At 35.6% G+C, this 8,921-nt stretch overlaps 1 non-coding gene across 1 annotated transcript; it reads left to right on the plus strand.

Moving 5' to 3' along the window:
- The first annotated feature begins 696 nt into the window (after positions 1-696).
- On the plus strand, positions 697-827 carry LOC121156987. The gene has a single exon (XR_005883965.1). It is a non-coding gene; the product is annotated as a small nucleolar RNA SNORA63 (small nucleolar RNA).
- Positions 828-8,921: the final 8,094 nt, after the last annotated feature.

Below are 8,921 nucleotides of genomic sequence, written 5' to 3' on the forward strand. Positions count from 1 at the left end.
GCTTTCTTCTCTTCTTCTTCTTCTTTTTTTTATATAATTTTAAACTTCCTAATTCTTGGCAGAAGAGGTTTTAATGTCATATCTTGAGATCTACCTTTCCTAAGCTGTTAGTAGGACTGAAAATTACAACTGATGGATTAGACCAAGGACACAATGAATAATACCATTGTTGATACCCAAGATGTCAGGAGATGCTTCCACAACAAAGGCTATTGCTACTAGCTCAAAATTTGCTTTCCAAAAGAGATGGAAGTGAGAGCTGGAGAAGCAAATTGTTAAGGACTGCTGCATATTCACATGTTCTGGAGGACTGTATCATCACCCTTTATTGATGTAATTTTCTTTTTTGAATATAATAACTTACTGAGGCAGCATGGATAATCCCTTATTAGGAATCACCATGGAAATTTTCACAGGATTTATGGGGCTGTTCCTGATATAAATATTTCTCTGGCAAGAGATCCTTTTCTGTTCTACCCTTTGATTTCTATGAACCACCAAGCACTGAGAACATCAGAAATTTGCAGAGATAAATCATCATGCTTTTCCATTCTCGTTATTCAGAATTAGCCATGTTTTGTGAACATGGGTTCACAGTTACACATTTGTATACATGGTCTTTTTCAAAGAGTTTTGGTGATCTAGGCTATAGAAAAAAATGTTATTTGTTTATTCACTAGAAAAAACAATTATCTCAAGCAGGATTCAGACTCCAGTATAGCTGTTCAGTGCTGTGTTGTTATTCCCCCTGCTCAAAATAAGGTTGTTTCTTACTATACCTGTTTGCTATCCCTTTGTAGCAGGCAGGGACGCTTGGTCTCATACATGTTGATAAAACTGTCATCCTACTCAGCGATGTGAATAAAGCTTTATTAATTTGCAGAAAAAAGAAAAAATAATTATCTCCCTAATGCTTAAATTAGGTAATATGAAATGCTCCATGTACAAATTCTCAGTCCAACATGTGAATGACTAAAACCCTGCTTCTGTGACTCATTTCCCAATTCTAGTCTTCTTTTACAGCACCCCAAATTTAGAATGTTGTAGAAGTCCAATAATGTCCCCAAATTTGTCAATAGATTTCGAAAGAATAGCTGTGGGCAAAACATTTTAAATTTATTTTGTTTATGTACAGTTTCCTAATAGCAACATGAGCTATTGTCTTTGGAAGCTTGTACTGTTTCAAAAAAAAAAAATGACCTTTCTATAGGCCTCCAGGAAAATCTGTGCAAAAACATGTTAGCTTTCATTTGGTTGTTCTGTGTTTCTCTCCAAATTACGTATAAATTTTAAAACTTGTATAAACACCCACTATGTCCAATTCCTGTCCCAGACTAAGCACAAACAGAAGTGCTGGCTTAATGGGTTTTGATGTTGTTAAGATTCAAATTCCTAGGAAACAATTTTATTTGCTGCTTGCTGAATATGTATAACTTGCATTTCAATGTTGACTGCACAATTTCTCTGCCAGAGTAGGTGGTGGTGACAGGAATGTAATCTCTGCTCTCAGACCAATGAGTGCAGAGAATGAATTTGCATGTTTTTCTCTTTACCTTCTTTTAAACAGATCTTACTTTCTTCATTTTCCTACCATTCCTGTCTTCAGTAACTATACTGAAAAATATGTGTTTCACATAGTGGTATGATTATTAAAAAATTTGGAGTCATTAATAAACATCTTTGTTTAAGAGCATGAGAGAAATATTAATTGGTGCTATTTATTATTTACTTACCTTTTTTAGATCAAGAGGTGCCAATTAAGTAATAAATATTTGTAATGGCTTGGCACTTGTTTAGCTTGTAACTAATGTCCTTTATTTTTTCTTCAGAACCTCTCAGTTACTTTATTATGTTATGTATAAGGTCAACCAGAAAGACTAAGTTTCAGAAAACACGGATACTACCTACTGAGTATTAAATAGGAAAACAGGTATATATATATACACACACATATACATATACATATGATAAAAATTCTCAGAAGATTGAGTTTGGAAGGGCAGACTTTTCCTTGAAGTTTAAGTGACAAGCATGTCAATTTTGTAAACAAATTTTCAGTTCTTATCCGTATGCTCTATTTAATTAATTAATTCAGCCTAATTAAAAGATTATATGCAGTTCATAAAGAAAAAAAAAAGCTCTTACTAATAGCTTTGGTATTTTATTTTCCATTTCAATCTAAGGAAAGTAAGAGTCAAAAAATCGTGCCTGGGGCCAGGTACTTTGGCATAGCAAGCTAAGCCTCCCCTGTGGTACTGGAATCCTGAAGAAGTGCCTTTTATGGGAACTGGAAGCTCTACTTCCACTCCAGCTCCCTGCTAATGTCCTGGAAGGCAGCAGAACACAACTCAGGTCCTTGAACCCCTGTGCCCATGTGAGAAACCTAGACGTAGCTCTGGGTTGCTTGTTTCACACTGGCCCCACTCTGACGATTGGAGCCATTTGGGGAGTGAATCAGTGGGTGGAAGATTTCTCTATTTCTCTATCTCTCCTTCTCTTTATGTGACAGACTCTCAAAGTAAATAAGAGAGGAGGGATGCATTATATCACACAATTTGTTCAATACAACTAGATTAGTCACTTTTTATTTTTAAAGTTTTTAAGATTATTTTTTTATTTGAAAAGCAGATTTGATAGAGAAATAGAGACAGAGAGAGGTCTTCCATTTACTTGCTCCTTCCCAAAATGGCCACAAAGGCTGCAGCTGATCTGATACATGTGGATATAGGGCCTAAGGTTTTGGGCAATTACCTGCTGCATGCCCAGTCCATCAGAACTGGAGCAGCCAGGATACAAATAGTACCCATATGGGATACCAGCACTTGCAGATGGAGAATTAGCTATTTGACTCGGCTCTAAGAGCAGTCATATTTGTTAACCATTCTTTGGGCAGGTTGAGGTAAAAATTAATTTCAACTTGAAACTTATGTTTTAGTGAATGCTTGCTAAATTTTTAGGATAATATTTTTAACTTTTATGTTTCATTTAAATTCCCATATAATATTTGACCTCATTGCCAGTAATGGCTAAGTCAGAATAATGGACCTAAAATGCTATGCTTTTTATTTTACTAATTCATAGAGATGATTAGAGATTCACTTTTGCGTAATATAATAATCAGATTATTCCTTGTTTCGTGCATGTAGTTCTGTTTTAAAAAATAAGCATATTGGTCATTTTTCCTTTATGTTGGCATGAATGCTATGTAGGAAATGGAAGAGAAAAAATATAAATACTTTGCAGAGTATTGCTGCAAAGAAACTAAAAGAATTTTCTTTCCTGGATAGCAGATATGTGTAGTATATTTTAGAAAATTTCTTTCAAGGGATCACAAGAAGGAAACAGATGAATCAAGCCTTTGTGTCTGTAGAACAGCTAAAGATACAATGTAACTTGTCCTATGACACAAAAAATTCTTGTTAAGCAGGTACAGATATTTTCCTACCTCCTTCATTACTTCTGAAGAATCAGACATAATATTTTTTATTGCAAAATACTCAAGAGAAATGGAATTACTGTTTGTAGTAGTTTTCTTTATCGTCATCTTTTAATTAAATTTCCTTCATTCCCTAGTGATAAAAATGGTTGCAGTCAGTGTGTTCTGCTCCTGATGCCCTGGTGAAGAGTTATGAAGTATAGAGAAATCAAAGAGCGACTCGGGAATCTGTGGCAAACAAGGCCCTAGACACCAGTGTTACACAGCAACGCATGTACTTGTAAAGCTTCTGAGCATGCAGTTATTTCTCATCTCCTTTCACAAATACTCTCTAAAGCCAATAAGAAAGGCATGATACCCAAAATTAAACTCCATCCATATCATTAAATAACATGAGTTAATCATACACAGCATTATCATGATTATATATGATGTACTTGATAGATAAAGATAAATCAAAAACATAAATAATCCAAATTAAAATGAGAAGAGATTTTAACAGAGTTGCCGATTTTGATCTCTAGCAAAATCATCTGTTGTAAAAAACAAAAATGCTTACTTGCACAGGCTATTTTTTTTTTTTTTTTAGGGAATGTAATTGTCTTCCAAGCTGAAACAGTATAAGTTTTAAGCAGCTTCATTCATTGAGTCTCAGCAATTAACATGGTGATTCCTTCAAAACAAAGTGCAAATGCAAAACAAAGAATGTATGTGCTTTGGTTCAAGTTTAATTAGATAATAGGAATCAAACGCAATCCTGTGACTAAATAGGGAAAGTAAAATACTTGTCACATTGAATCTTAGATGCAGCTCTTGAAGACGAAAGATAATTTGAAATGAATTGACTCCAGTTTAGAATCAATCTACAAAAACATACTGAATGCTTATTATGTGATTAGACTAAATTGCCCGAATGGATGTCTCTTTGTGTCTGAGGCTACTGTGTAACTTTTGGGTTTGTGGATGAACCAGGTACATACAGCACGAGGAAGGAACAGAGAAGTAACTTGGAACCTAGGGAAATACTCTGCTGTGGGAGGTGTACCAGCTTGGTAGACCCAGACAACTTTGACTGCTGTGCTCAAATAAGGGCAAGATTCCAGTTATTCTGAACATAACATTTACTGAAAATGATTATATAAAGAACTATTTATTATAATACTATACATAAATGGATAAACAATCAACCATCTGATTCGTATAATCCAAAATCCAATTTAAACATTTTCCAGTGTCGAGCCGAGATGGTGTCTGAGTAAAAGCTCTGTTAAATACCTTTCCATAGATACCAATGTGAATTATTGCCCATAGATCAAGTACCATATAAGAGCTACGAAATTCAGGTGAATGCCTAGGACTGGAGACTCTGGACTTTCTCGAAAACCAAGCGGATATCTGTACCCTAATGAGTTAGACTTGTTTAGATGTCCATCACCACTAACCTCTTCCAGTCCTTCCCAACATTACCCTAGGGCCTGGTGACTGAGAGTAATTCATCGAGGCCCGACAGTAGAACTGAGAAGCAATCATGAAATAAGGATAAAGTGCTCAATTAAAAGAAAATAAGCTTTATAAATATAGATGTATACAGTTTTAAAACATTTGAATATATAGAGCTACTATTGGTATATCTGAGAGGACAAGATGTGATAACATTGAAAGCTTATTTTAACATCCCTCTTTAGAAATGATGGATTAAAAGGAAATGAAACAGTAGTGACACCAGTTAATAATTTTAATAACAATAAAAATCCCCTTTGAACAAAAATCATAGGAACAAAGTTAAACATTTAAAGTAGGAATGCAAATTCTTTGAAAATTGTTTCATAGATAGAAGAGGAAATTCTTTCAGATTCGCTATGTGAGGCTAGTGCTACCTTTGTACCAAAATCAACTGCAATAAAACAAAATAAAGCTGTATCATGGGGTCTTGGGGGAAACTAGACCAAACACACTCAGCAAAATAGCCACAAATTGAATCCCACAGTACACAAAAAAAGGTCTTTACCAATTATCTGGGAAAAATTAAAGCCACAATCAAATATCACCTCACTTTTTCATTATCAAAATTGAAAAAAAAAAAGGTAACAAGTGTTTGGTGAGTATGTGGAAAAAGAAAAGTCTTGAACATTATTTATTGGAATCTAAATTAATAAAGCCATGGTGAAAAACACTATGGATGCTTCCATAAATGTAAAAGTAGAGCCATCATATAATCCAACCCCCCCTTGCCTATATATAATTGAGATAAATCTATCTGTTGGGGATAAGTCTGTATTTCACATTTATTACAAAACTATTCACCACAACCAGAACAGGAAATAAGGTAAGTGCCCATCTATAAATGATTGAACTCAAAAAGTGTGGTACATGCACATAATTGAACATTCATCAGCCATAAAAAAGACGAAATTGTTTGGAGAACAATTTGGAACTGGAGGTCATTATGTTAAGTGAAATGAAACAAGCTCAGAAACACAAATATCATACTATTCCACTCATACGAGTCAAATATATGAAATTTCATAGAACTTAAAAGTATAGGGCCTGGAGCTGTAACCTAGTGGCTAAAATCCTCGCCTTGCACATTCCAGGATCTTGTATGGATGTAGATTCATGTTGCAGCAGCCCTACTTCCCATCCAGCTCCCTGCTTGTGTCCTAGGAAAGCAGTTGAGGACGGCCCAAGGCCTTGAGACCCTGCAGTCGCACAGGAGACCGGGAAGTAGCTCCTGGCTCCTGACTTTAGATCAGCTCAGCTCTGGCCATTGTAGCCACTTGGGAAGTGAATCAACAGACAGAAGATCTTCCTCTCTGTCTCCCTTGCTTTCTGTATATCTGACTTTCCAATCAAAACAAGTAAATCTTGTTAAAATATAATGATCATCACCAGAGGCTGGGGTGGGGAAGAATGAAGAGTTGGTAGCTGTATACTAGCTTGCACGGTTAGAGAACAATGCAAACTTTGGGTTTTCTGGTGTACATTAATGGGGAGATAATTAATGTTAACTCACTATACATTTCTCTATAAGAACTAATATAAAGGATTTTTGGATGCTAAATATTTGAAAGGATAAATGCTTATCCTGATTGGATATTATACAACTCATAACAAAATATCGCGAGTCCCCCTTAAATATGTGCATTTTTGCACATCTGTTCCACTGTTTTAAAATTTAAAATGCTGCAAGAAAAATAAACAAAATTAGAAATATTTTTTCCTTTTATTCTTTCTATCAAAATATACTTATTGGGCATCTTTCACGCACCAGATATTTTTCAGAATACTAGGAATTCAATTAATGAAATGTACATTTGTGATATGTACAGGTAATCAACAATAAGCATGATAGAAAGTGAAATGAATAATATGCTATACGATATATGTACATCATAATGGGACTCTTACATCAAGTAGTAAAGGGAAACGTGCCTTCAGGATGTGTGTGTCACCACCACTTCAGTTCTGGTCAGGGATAGGAAGGTTTATCCTGACAGGTAGTTGCTGCAAGCATGTGCAAAAGAATCATACCTCTGGCAGTTCACTTTACAAACACCAGCCATAGCGAAGGCTGGGCTACACTGAAGCCAGGAGCACCCAGTCTGTCTGGGCTTCTTATCTGGGTGACTGAATCCCAGGGCACTTGAGACATTCTTTGCCACTTCCAGGGATGCACATCAACAGAAATCTGGATCTGAAACTGGAGCCTGTATTCAGGTGTAGTATGAATCTTAAGAAGCAGCCTGTCCTATGTGCCATTGCACCTGCCTCTGACCTCCTTTTTGCTTTTTTTTTCTGAAACAAAATAACACATAATATTATCAATAAAAACTGAAAGTTCAAGATATGTCAGAGTCATACTTCTTCAAAATGCTCCGCTGGGAGATGCTGCTGTTGTCTCAGTTCCTGGTGGTGGCAGGAATTTTGTTCAGTTTTTGGTGGTAATGATGCTCCAATATTTTCCTCCATTATCATTTTGTTTCTTCTTCCTTTCTCTTTCAAATTTTGATTGAAAGTCTCTCCTAAAGACACTTGTCATGGGTGAAATTTCCAAACAATTCATTATATATGCAAGATACATTTCTATAAATAAAGTCATTAGCATCTTCCGGGCCTGAGGATGTAGCATGACTTCTTAGGAGTCAGATTCTCTTTGTGTGATTTAAAGGGTTTTTTTTTTCCTTTTATATTGAAGACTGTGAGATGTATTCAATGCAACTGAAGAAGGGAAAGAGCAAACATTGTGAATATCAGCTTCCGAAACAGATGGAGCTGAATTTGAATTGTGGCATCCATCAACTGCTAACTATACTACGTTAGGCAAAAAAGCAAAAAAAAAAACCCTCAAGTTCCTGAACCTCACTCCCCAATCTTATTAAGTATAACTGACAATTGCTATCTTACGAAACTTGTGAAAATTAAAAGATACAATGTGAAGTTTGTGGTACACTGTCTAGAACCTAAATTAGTAGGTAAAATATAATTCTACCTGAAACAACCTATTACTAAAATTTTAACATTATTAAGATACTCAAAATAACTTTTCTGAGTATATGAGAGCATTTCAAAAAGTTTACATAAAATGCAGTTAAAACACGAATGTATTTTGGTGCAATGTTTTTTCATATATGGAAAAATTAGCGTGGGCTTCACTGTTTCATATAAAAAACTCTATTACTATTTTCTGCAGCTTTTTGGATTAACTGTGTGTGTTACTAGTATGACAACCATTATATCTGATTACATTTATTTTAAAATTATGCACAATTTTGTGCTAAATACATGAAGCATAATATAAAACATATTATGATTGAAATTTCCATTCTTTATTACATTAAGTTTAATTGATAGCTTTGTACTCTTAATGGATCTCTGCCCAAAGATGATGCATGATTTTTGTGATAGCATACAGTGCTCATAAGAAATATTAACTCGTTGACTAGTAATGAGGGAACTTCTCAATGTTGACATTCATGATATAATATTAAACATCACATTAATTAACATCAACATTGAACTCATCAAAAAAGTTTTTAAGAACTGTGAAACTGTCAGGCTCACAGAGGTAGGAATTGGTTCTTGAGTTATAACTTTTGAATACGTACATACTTCAGTTTCATTAAATGTACTTACAACAGGGCCCGGCGCGGTGACGCAAGTGGTTAGGCGCGGTGACGCAAGTGGTTAAGGTCCTCGCCTTGCACGCCCGGGATCCCATATGGGCACCAGTTCTATCCCAGCAGCCCCGCTTCCCTTCCAGCTTCCTGCCTGTGGCCCGGGAAAGCAGTCAAGGACGGCCCAAAGCTTTGGGAACCTGCACCAGCGTGGGAGACCCAGAAGAGGCTCCTGGCTTGGGATTGGCATAGTATCGGCCGTTGCGCTCACTTGGGGAATGAATCATCAGACGGAAGATCTTCCTCTCTGTCTCTCCTCTCTGTATATCTGCCTTTCCAATAAAAAATAATAAAAATAAATCTTTAAAAAA

This window comes from Ochotona curzoniae, unplaced genomic scaffold, assembly GCF_017591425.1.
Source record: "Ochotona curzoniae isolate NIBS_2020 unplaced genomic scaffold, NIBS_Ocur_1.0 contig_3498, whole genome shotgun sequence".
NCBI lineage: Eukaryota > Metazoa > Chordata > Mammalia > Lagomorpha > Ochotonidae > Ochotona > Ochotona curzoniae.